The sequence below is a fragment of the Mauremys mutica genome, chromosome 7 (assembly GCF_020497125.1).
Source record: "Mauremys mutica isolate MM-2020 ecotype Southern chromosome 7, ASM2049712v1, whole genome shotgun sequence".
Lineage (NCBI taxonomy): Eukaryota > Metazoa > Chordata > Testudines > Geoemydidae > Mauremys > Mauremys mutica.
In genome coordinates, this window is record NC_059078.1 from 126,862,584 (window position 1) to 126,873,321 (window position 10,738).

Genomic DNA, 10,738 nt, shown 5'->3' on the forward strand with positions numbered 1-10,738 from the left:
GAAGCTAGGAACTGTAGAAAATTGATAAGGGAAGCAAAAGGACACAAGGAGACGTCTGTGGCCAGCAAAGTTGAGGACAATGAGAAGTTTAAGTATATTAGGAACAAAAGGTATCCTAACCATGGTACTGGTCCATTACTAGATGAAAATGGTAGAAATATCAATAATGCAGAAAAGGCAGAAGTGTTCAATAAATATTTCTGTTCAGTGTTTGGGGAAAAACAAAAAATGTCGTATGATAACACTCTTCACATTCTACTGATATCTCAGGAGGATGTTAAACAGCAGTATTAAAATTAGACATTTTAAAATCAGTGTGTCCAAATAACTTGCATCCAAGGGTTTTAGAAGAGCTGGCTGAGGAGCTCTCTGGACCATTGTTGATTTTCAATAAGTCTTGGAACAGCAGAGAAATTCCAGAAAACTGGAAGAAAGCTAATGTTATGTGAATATTTTAAAAGGGTAAACAGGATGATCCGGGTACTTACAGGTCTGTCAATCTGACATTGATCCCGGGCAAGAGAGTGGAGCAGTTGATTCGGGCTCTATTAATAAAAAATAAAGAAAAATAATAAAATGATGCCAATCAACATGGGCTTATAGAGACTAGATCCTGTCAAACTAACTTGCTTTTTTTTTTATGAGATTAGAAATTTGGTTGATAAAGGTGATCATGTTGCTGTAATACACTTACGCTTCTGTAAGACATTGGACTTGGTACCACGCAGCATGTTGATTAAAAAAATAAAGATATAAAATTAACATAGGACACATGAAATAGATTAAAAGCAAATGTAATTGTAAGTGGGTATATTTCTAGTAGGGTCCCACAGGGATCGGTTGTTGGCCCTACGCTATTTAACATTTTTATTAATGACCTAGAAGAAAACATAAATCTATTGATGACAAAATTTGCATATGACACAAAAATGGGGGGAGTGGTAAATAGTGGAGTGGGCAGGTCCCTGATACATTGATCTGGATTGCTTAGTAAGCTTCATGCAAACAAGCAATGTGTGCTTTAATATGGTTAAATGTAAATGTATGCAGCTAGGAACAGAGACTGCAGGCCATACGTACTGGATGGGGGACTCTACCTTGGGAAGCAGGGACTCTGAAAAAGATTTGGGGCTCACGGTGGATAATCAGCGGAACATGAGCTTCCCCGTGCAACACTGTGGCCAAAGGGTACTTGGATGCAGAAACGTGGATCTCAAGTAGGAGCAGAGAGGCTATTTTATCTCTGCATTTCATGTTGGTGCGACTGCGTCTGGAATCCTGGGTTCAGGTCTGATAGTCACAATTCAAGAAGGAGGTTGATAACTTGGAGAGGGTTCAGAGAAGAGCCACGAGAAAGATTCATGCCTCACAGTGAGACTCGAGCTCAATTTCTTGAGCTTAACACAGGGAAGGTTAAGGGGTGACTATCACAGTCTATAAGTACCTGCCTGGGAACAAATATTTAATACTGGGCTCTTCAGTCTAGCAGAGAAATGTCACATGATCCAAGGCTGGAAGTTGAAGCCAGAGAAATTCAGACGAAATAAGGCGTAGAATTGTAATACTGAGGGTAATTCTCCACTGGAACAACTTACCAAATGTCATGGTGCATTCTCCATAACTGGCCGTTTTTAAATCCACATGGGATGTTTTTTCTCAAAACTCTGCTGTAGGGATTAGGTGGGGCCAGTCTCTGGCCTGTGTCCTACAGGAGGTCAGATGAGATGATCACAATGGGCCCTTCTGGCCTCAGCATCTCTGAATAAAAGATGGAAATTGAATTCCCTTGCCAAGCAGCATGCTAGCGGGGTCTGTAACACCCCTCAATAGGGTTTGAAATTGAGACCTTTGGAGCCATACCACAGACCCAGCTGCCCCTTGAGCTAAAGGAGTAGCTCTGTTAGCTGGTGGCACTAGTAGGCTTTGATTCTCTAGTGGACCAGCTAAACACGTGCTAGGCTTCTTCAGGCTTTTACAGAAGCACAGTCAGTTTTAAGGCCGGGCTTGACAAGCCCTGGCTGGGATGATTTAGCTGGGGATTGGTCCTGCTTTGAGCAGGGGGTTGGACTAGATACCTCCTGAGGTCCCTTCCAACCCTGAGATTCTATGATATCACCCACCATTATCTGTTCTGTGGGACCTCAAATAGACAATGTCCACCTCAGTCCACCAGCTCCCCTGTGGCTGGGCCGTGCAAACATGCGCCGTGCTGGCGAGGCAGGAAATAACGTCAGCTCTCCCAGCTGACAAGTTGGCTGGTTGTGGAGCTGGGCTCGGGTGGGCTGGGTAAGGGACGCAGAGCAGGGAGGTGCTGAGCGAACAGGTCTGGGGTGAAAAGGACTGACCTGTGCAGGTAAGTGGCACTCCTCCTCGGGGCCAGGAAGTGGAGATGAGGGGAGGGCGCTGAGGGACAGCCAGTTATTGCTATTCAAACCATTGCGTGGCATTGCTGGATACTTTTAACAGCCATCTCGTCCCACCCTAGAGGTGGCTGCATTCAGCTGAAGGACAAGTTTCCTGGATAGTTTGCACAGGGGGCTTGGGAGCCTTCCAGCTGCACGGTGCCGTGAGAATGGGGAATAACATCCGCCAAGCGCGCAATATATTGCAGGGAGCGCAGCTGAGTTCTCGCTGGAGCCCAGCATTTCTGAGGCAAGCCGTAGGCCCTAGATAGTTCATGCAGCTGATGTGCTCCAAGCCTCCCTGTGTTGCAAAGAGACATCAAAGGCCTCATTGCACTCAGCACGGTGCAGATGCTGCTTGACGATTCGTCACTTTGGGGGTCTCTACTCAGAAAGGGGCAGCTTTGGCAAACTCCAGGCTGCCCTCCAGGCTGCTCAGACGGGTCCGTCGTTAGCTCTGCGTGAAGATCAGAGGCATCTGCTGCTCAGCACGTGCTCTGCTGCTTCGCAGCGGACAGCAGGAGACCCTCTCTCTTCCAAAAGGGCCTCAGTTTCCTAGGGGAGAAACTGACCGCGTGGGGTCTCCAAGTCCCAGCCCGCACCGCTCAGTGTATTTGAACCTGCCACGTTTGCTCTGACCAAACACCACCACCTCCGCTAAGGTCCAGGGTAGTAACAGTCTAACGTGTCCTCCGTTGGGGACTGTGCCCCAGCCCAGCAGGGCGATGGACTCTGTCTGCTGCGTCTCTCCCCCCTAATGCCACTGATCCTTGCAGGAAGCCCTCCTGAGCGCCTGTGCTGGCCCTTCACATTCCTGGGCAGCTGCTTCTGCTCTTCCTCGGGTTCATAGTCTGGCCATGCCAGCGGCTTGCAGGGGCAGCCGGGGCTGGGAGCCAGTGCCTGGGTTCTATTCCCAGGCCCCAGCTGTAGTGATCTGCTCAGTGTCCGTGGGCTGCCGCACCCACTCGCTCCCTGGGTCAGTCTATGCAGGCTGAGCTCTTCGGGGCAGGCTCTGTCTCTCCTGCTGCCTGGGCAATGCTCACCCCGCCGGCCCCGAGCTCCGCTGGGGCCCCTACTTGCGCCTATAATCCAAACCTATTGACAGTGCTCAGCGTCGTAGGCCGGGGAAGCGGGACCGGGTTTAGAACCAGCAGGGTCCTGGGCCCATGCAGTGACCCACCTATTCATAGGGCCCTGTGGCCTGGAAAAGGCCCCAGCTCAGGGCGTTAAATTGGCAAGCGGGGCGGGGAGAGGGATTCCAGCGGAGCAGGCAGGCTGAGGCCACGGCCACCTCCGAGGCAAGGCAGAGAATCTGGTGCCTACCGAGCGGCCCCGCTCTGAGGTCTCTGTGGGTTTGCCCTGCTTTCGGCTGCAGCGCCCCCCTTCCCGGGCCGCGGAAGGGGACCGGCTCCGGTGTGCTGTGCTTTTGCCCAGAGCCAGGCTCTGACACCTGTAAATTATCCAGATGAGCCCCCGTTCAGCAGGAAACGGCAGGCGTTTGCCACGGGCGCTCGTCAGCCACGCGCCGGGCGCTGGTGTCGGAGGGTCAGGTCGCAGGAGTGTCTCCAATTATCCACGCTCCCTTATGGCCCCGAATTGTCACCCCGGGCCTTTCCGTGCTCCTCGGCCCGCACCTGAACATCTGCTCATTACGGCTCCTGCTGGGCCCTGACACTGATAACCCAGATTCCGCCTCTCCGCCACCCCCTCTGCGGGCTGGCAGGCGGCTGCCTGGCACGCAGGGCGGCCCCCTCCTCTCTGGTGCTGCCTGGTGGGGATGGTCTGGTTCTGCTTTCTGGCACTCGGCCCCCACCCCGCCAGGGACCCCCCGAGCTGGCTGGCAGGAGCTCAGAGACGAGCCAGGAGCACGGAGGAGTGGGTCTGCGGTGACGCAGCCACAGGCCCCATGCTTGGGTCAGGTTCTCCTCCGTGTCCGCCAGGCCCAAGTGGAAAAACTCCACCCTCCTGCGGGCGCTGGGGGGAGCCCGCGCCACACGTGACACTGTCATTGCACGAGCCCTTCTCCGAGCATGAGCCCAGCGAGTCAGCAGCAGCGCAGAGAAAACCGGGGAGGCCCCGGCTACGAGGAGGCCTCGTTCTTCTCCACCCACTGCCCCACAACGACGGTCGGAGAACGCTGGCAAAGACAAGCCCTCCGAAGAGAGGAACCCCGGAGAAGGTCGCCCTTGCCACCTAAATCCGGCCCCCTTGTGCGCGTGTTCTCGTCCGGTCTGCAACGCCCCGAGCGCCGGCGATTTCTCCACAGGCCCCCGCCACTTTCCGGGCCCAGGGTGGCCGGTGCTCGCTCAATGAGCCAGTCAGTGATTCGTTGTGGGGCCCCCGGCCTGATTCCCGCTGCGCTATTCACAGCCCGCTCCGCAGGCAGCATTCCTGCCCTGGCTTTCCTGTGGGGCTCCTCAGTACCGTACCTGAGGCCCCAGGGACAATGTATTCTCACAGCCCCCCATGTGAGAGGCAAGAGTCTCCATTGGGCCGATGGGCAACTGAGGCACAGGGAGCATAAGTTCAAAAATTTCCACTCATTGGGGGGCCCAATTTGAGGCTCCTACATACGTGGCACGTGAGTCTTCCGTTTGGGGAGGCCGGAAGCTCCCTAGAAACGGGGGGTCCACCAGTGCCCGGCCCCTGGCCCCACCCCTACTCTGCCTTTCCCCCCACGAGACCCTGCCCCTGTTCTGCCTCTCTTCCCCTGCCCTACCCCATCCCCTGAGCCCCACGCCCCTCTCCGCCTCTTCCACGAGGCCCCCTCCACCTGCCCCTCTCCGCTTCTTCTCTCAGAGCGGAGCTGGGCAGAGAGGGGCGGTTTCTGGTGCCTCGTGGAGCCGCTGGCCCGGAGCAGAGGGATCCGTGACCTGACCGTCCATGTCCTGTTTGCATGTTCCTCCTGCCCAGTGCTCTCTAAGCCGTATGGTGCCTGGGAAGAGGGTCGATCATTGGGTCTTTGTCTTGCTGTGCTCGGTAACGAAGCTTTACCCAGGGTCCAGCTTCCTGCCTGCATCTCCGCTCTGTGTATTCCTCAGCCCTCCCTAAGGGCACAGACTGAATCCTGCTCTCTCTGGGCCCTGCACCTCCCCGTGTATAATGTGGCCTGTCCAGTAGAGAAGGGGTTAATTAGGTTGTGTCCTTCAGCTGAGGATCTCAAGCCCCTCGGCCAGGATGGCTGTCAACATGCCTGGCGCAGGAGGAGGGGGTACTGTTCCCATTTAACAGATGGGTAAACTGAGGATAACACTTGGTATTTGTGCACATCAGAGTTGGCCCCCTGTCCTCAGGAGGGGCCCCCAGGTGTATGAGCAGAGTGTAGTGCAGGGCTCGGGATCCGTCGCTGCAGGAGGGGCTGCAGGTCTGGAGTGAGAAGACAAGAAAAGCAGGGACTGGGCGTGGAACCCAGGCGTCCGGCCTCCCCGTCCGCTGGCTTCAGGCAATAATCCTGCTGATGGCCAGGTGGGCTCAGGAAAGACCCTGCACTGCCCAGCAGCTGGCGGAGACAGGAGGGGCCAGCAGCGGCTCCGCGTGCAGCACCTTCTTTACACGGGGACGCGGCCACTTTGGAACTGAAAAGGCTCCGAGTTGCAGGGCGGGTGCATCCATCACAGGAGGTCAGAGGCTGGAACTTGTTTGGATGGCTCTGCGGCCTGAACACTTCAATCCCGACCCCCCGTCCCCTCTCTGCTGCTGCCCCTCAATCCTGACCCGCAGCCCCCGGCCCCCTGACGGTGCCCCTCAGTCCCGACCTGCTGGTGCCTCTCAATCCCGACCTGCAGCCCCCTGCTATCCCTGCCCTGCCCCCTGCCCTCCAGCTCTGACGTTGCCCCTTCAGACTAGACGGAGCCCTGGAGCTGGTGTGGGGGGGAGAGTGTCCGTTCCAGGTGGCTGGGAACCCCCATAGCCAGGCATGGAACTGAGACATTGTCTGCCCTGCATGCGCCCGCCTCCCCCCCGCGCACTCCCAGCATGCCCTGGGCTGGCTTCTCTAGGGGCCGTGCCCTCCCGCCGGGGCTGCACCAGCTGGGCTCGAAGGCGGAGGCGGAGAAGTGGGTTGGACCCCGGCTGCCTGGGGCAGGGGACAGGGCCCAGCCGGACCTTCGCCCTCTCGCTCCCAGGGAGCGCAGGCGGTGGGGCCAGCCCAGCCAGGCCTGGCCCTTTTAAGCTGTGGCTGCCGCTGGCTTGGTGGGGTCCCCGTCCTTTGGAGGGGCTGCTTGCAAATGAAGCGATTTTGATGAGGCTGCTAATTAAAGACACTTCATTAGCAGCGGGGGAGGCGGCTCCTGGCTGCGGCTGCTGCTGCCACCAGGAAATTGGATTCCTCTGAGCCCCACGTGCCTCCTCTCCCCTCCCTGGGCGGTGGGGAGCAGCCGTGCAGAACCCCAGCTGGAGCGGGGCCCTTCTGAGCTCGGTTCCTGATGGTCCCAGCCCCAGGCCACGTCCTGGGGGCATCTCCCCGGGCTGCCGTCCCCGCCGGCCAGGACAAAACGCCCCCACGGGACGAGCCGAGTCACAAGGAGACACAGTCCTGCCCCACCCGCCTGGCCTTGCTACCCCGCTCCCGGCCCCTCTGCCAGCCAGCAGCCCCCCTGCGCGCCCCCCGCCAGGCCCAAGCAGGGGGCCCAGCGCCTCCTCTGTATTTCTGGTTGGCGATGGAGGTGCTGGGGGGGCAGGAGATGCCAGCACGGCATTTCCCCCACGGTTCCATCACCCCCACCTCCCCTCCTGCCGCAGGATTGCCAGGGAGCCGTGCCGAGCCCTGCAGCTGCCTGGTAGCTGGCGTGAGGAGCACAGAGGAGGGGCTCAGGCTTCGTGCACCCACTACCTTCATCGCTTGGTGGAGCTGCTGCCAACTGTGACCCACGAGGCTGGAGAGAGAGAGACGCCCGGCGGGCAGGGCTCCCGGGAGATCCAGGGCTTTCCTGGCCATGGAGGGGGTGGGTGTAACTGGGTGCTGCCAGGGGGGGATGCCGTTTCTGTGCGGGACTGGGAGCAGAGAGCCCAGGACAGTAAGGAGGGGGCTGGGATGAGCTGGAGGATGACTGTAATTAGGGGCCATGACACTGGCAGAACAGATGCCAGCTCTTACCAAGGCTGTCGGCTGAGGCTGAGCACTGACAAACTCATTGCTGGAAACCAGAGCCGCTCACCCGGGTGTTAGTCTGGCTAAGGCGGGTGTTGGATCTAGAGCCACGTGTTTGGTGTTCAGACTTTGTGAAATGCCTGTAAATTGCTGCCTGCGTTCACCCCACTTGTACTATCTTCATCACCTGCTGCAGGGGAAGAGTCCAGCGTTCGCTTTGTGACCGGAAAAAACCAGTTTGCTCTGAAACGGTGAACCCCACCCAGGGGGATCGTCTCCTGCCCGCCAAGCAGGCCGATCAAAACTCAACGGGCCGTGGTGGGACATCACCATACAGCCACTTTGTCGATTGCCCCGTCGCACCCATGAAGAGGCTACGTGCAAAAGGGCTCATCCCACCAGCTTGAATGCTGGAAGAAGGAAATAAAGGCAGCTGACGTGAAAACTCTTCATCTCTTTGCTGTTCGGACTCTCCCGGGGCTGGAGCTAGGAAATAGACGCAGAGATCCCCAGGGCAGCCTGGGTTAGCCCTGAAAGACGTTCGGTGCTGGCAGATTGTCGCCTTTTGAAACCGTAGCCCAGAACTCATTTGTGTGTCTATGTTGCCTGCTTGAACCTGTAAATAACGCTCACATTTCCGTTTGCTAGTGAATAAACCCTTCGTTCGTTTGCTATCGGGCTGGCTACAAGCTCTGTCTTTGGGGCGAGATCTGAGGCAAGCTGACCTGGGGTACGTGACCCCTCTCTTGGGACTGGAAGCAACCTGAATGCTTTGTGCTCGTTGGTTTGAGTGACTATGTGTCACTTAGTCCAGCTTGCCTGGGTGGCGCGAGAGACTGGTGGGCCCGAGGGGACTGTCTGGGGCTCCGTGGTGAGACTCCGAGCGCTACTGGGCTGGTGAAATCTAATTACAGACCATCCTGCCGGTTTGGGGCTCAGCCCTGCTTCGACAGTCTCCCCGGAGGTTGGCACCCCGGTCGTGAGCCCCTCGTGACGGGGTGAAGCTGTGGTTTAACCCACCCTCCTTGCGTGGTTTCAGTGAAGAACCTGCCCCCTCCCTGCCCCAGCCCTGCAGCGAAAGGCGCCAGCTGCCGGGGAGAGCGTTGAGCAGCGGGTTGCTTGCAGCCCCAAGGCGTGAAGCCGCGTCGGGGGGATTCGGGCACCGTGGAATGGGCAGAACAGAGAACCGAGGAGCAGCCCGGACCTGCAAGAGACTGGCCGAGCGCATGACAAACTTTGCTTCCCCAGCGCGAGCGTTAAAGGGCCGGGACAGAGGAAACGGCAGCGGGTTACAAATGAACCACAGCTGGGAAAACGCCGGAGCCCAGCTTGGGAAAGGGAGGATGGCTCCGGCCTGAGCCTGGGGTCTGAGACCCATGTTCAGTTCCCTGCTCTGTCACCAGTTCCCCGCGTGACCCAAGCCACTTCGGGCTCGTCTCCATGGGAAAACTTAGCAGCAGAATTATAGTGCCTTAAATGACAGCACTGTAGCTATACTGGTACCGCCGCCGGTCGGTCCTCGGCTTCTGGGGCAAGCCCGGCTTCTCCCGGCGTGGTCCCAAGAGACCCGAGTGACTCTGGAAATCTGCCCTCTTACCTAGATCTGCGCAGGGAGTCAGCAGCGGAACTACTGCACCAGTCTAATTCTGCTGGGAAATTTCGCCATGTAGCCCGGCCCTCTGAATCTCTGGGCCTCAGACCCCCAACTGTGCCGTGGGGGCAACAGCCCTGCTCTGCGGTGGGAGAGAAATAGACAGGAGGTGGGGGGTGCTGCGGGGATGGGGGCCAGAGTAGCACCTGGGAGCGATTCCTTGGTAACAAGCACAGAGGCAACTGTAACACAACACCCAGGTGCCCAGGTCACAATCGTGTGCGGCTCTCGGTACAAACGGTGAAGCCACTTGGTAACAAACGACAGCCGGGAGCGAACGGTGGCTGCCCCCCAGCTGGACAGGGGGGCGTTTGCGCGAGTGCCCCAGGTTGCCTTTGCCCTACAAGGGGCCGCAGTAGGTTGGTTTGGGAGGCAGGAAGTCAACGGCGCAGCTAGTTCAAGCAGAACAGGTGTGGGGACGTCTACACGAGCTGGGAGGTGCGACTCCCAATGTGACTCCAGTGTAGACGTGCCATATAAGGGCCGCTACCATTCCCCGGGTGTCCGCGGGAGCTTGGCTTGACGAGCAACGTACACGTGCAGCTGCCTGGCACGGAGTCCCCGGACGATGCTCTGGAACTGCTCCCCACCAAGCCAGGCAGGACTCTGGGGAGCCTCCTCTCCCTTGGAGCAGCCTCTCTGTAGGGCAAGAAGCTCACACGACTTCACCTCCTGGGTCTGACCTTGGAGCATTCAGCATCCTCTGCCCCTCCGTGCGCTTCCCACAGCGAGTCCGCCCAGGCGGGGTCCTGGGGAAGCCACAGGGTCCTGCCCCCCCACTTCGCAGTCAGACGTGACTCTCAGCCAGCCAGTAACACAGAGGTTTATTCAATGACAGGAACAGGGTCTAAAACAGAGCTTGTAGGTACCATGAACCGGACCCCTCAGCCGGGTCCATTCTGGGGCCCAGTGAGCCAGACCCCCACGTCTGCACTTCACTCCTCGTCCCCAGCCAGCCCCAAACTGACACCCCCTCCAGCCCCTCCCTTTTGGCCTTTGTCTCTTTCCCGGGCCAGGAGGTCACCTGATCTCTTTGTTCACCTTTAGCTATTCCCTTGCAGGGGGGGAAGGGCCCCGGCCATTTGTTGCCAGGATACAGAGTGTCGGCCATTTATGCACACTGGAGACTTAAGAACTGCATAGGGGAAACTGAGGCACCCACCCAGTATTCAGAGGAAACAGTCCCAGTTCGTCACAGTCCCACTTTGTCACAAGGCCCCAAGAGGAAACTTGTCTCCTGATCAGGATGCCGGCGATACTTGTCAACAGTCCGATGCCGCCTTTCGTGGCCTGGATACGGATGCCCAGCAGCCACGCGCCCCCTCGCTGAGCGGTGAAGGAAACGCCGGCCGTGACCCGATGGCAGGATGGGGTGTTGCTGAGTGCACAGAGCTACCCGCTGTGGGGGTGCCAGGTTGGGATCGCCCCAGCCCAGCGGGTGAGCCGTCCGCCCGAGCCCCCACCCAGCGTGGCAGAGGAGGCCGTCGGGTTTGGGCTGAGAAACGCCGCTGTGGTTTCCGGGTTTGGGCGCAGGCCAACGGGGCAGGCGGGTCTCACTCGACACGTGGCCCCGCTGAGCCCAGACCCGGCCACCTC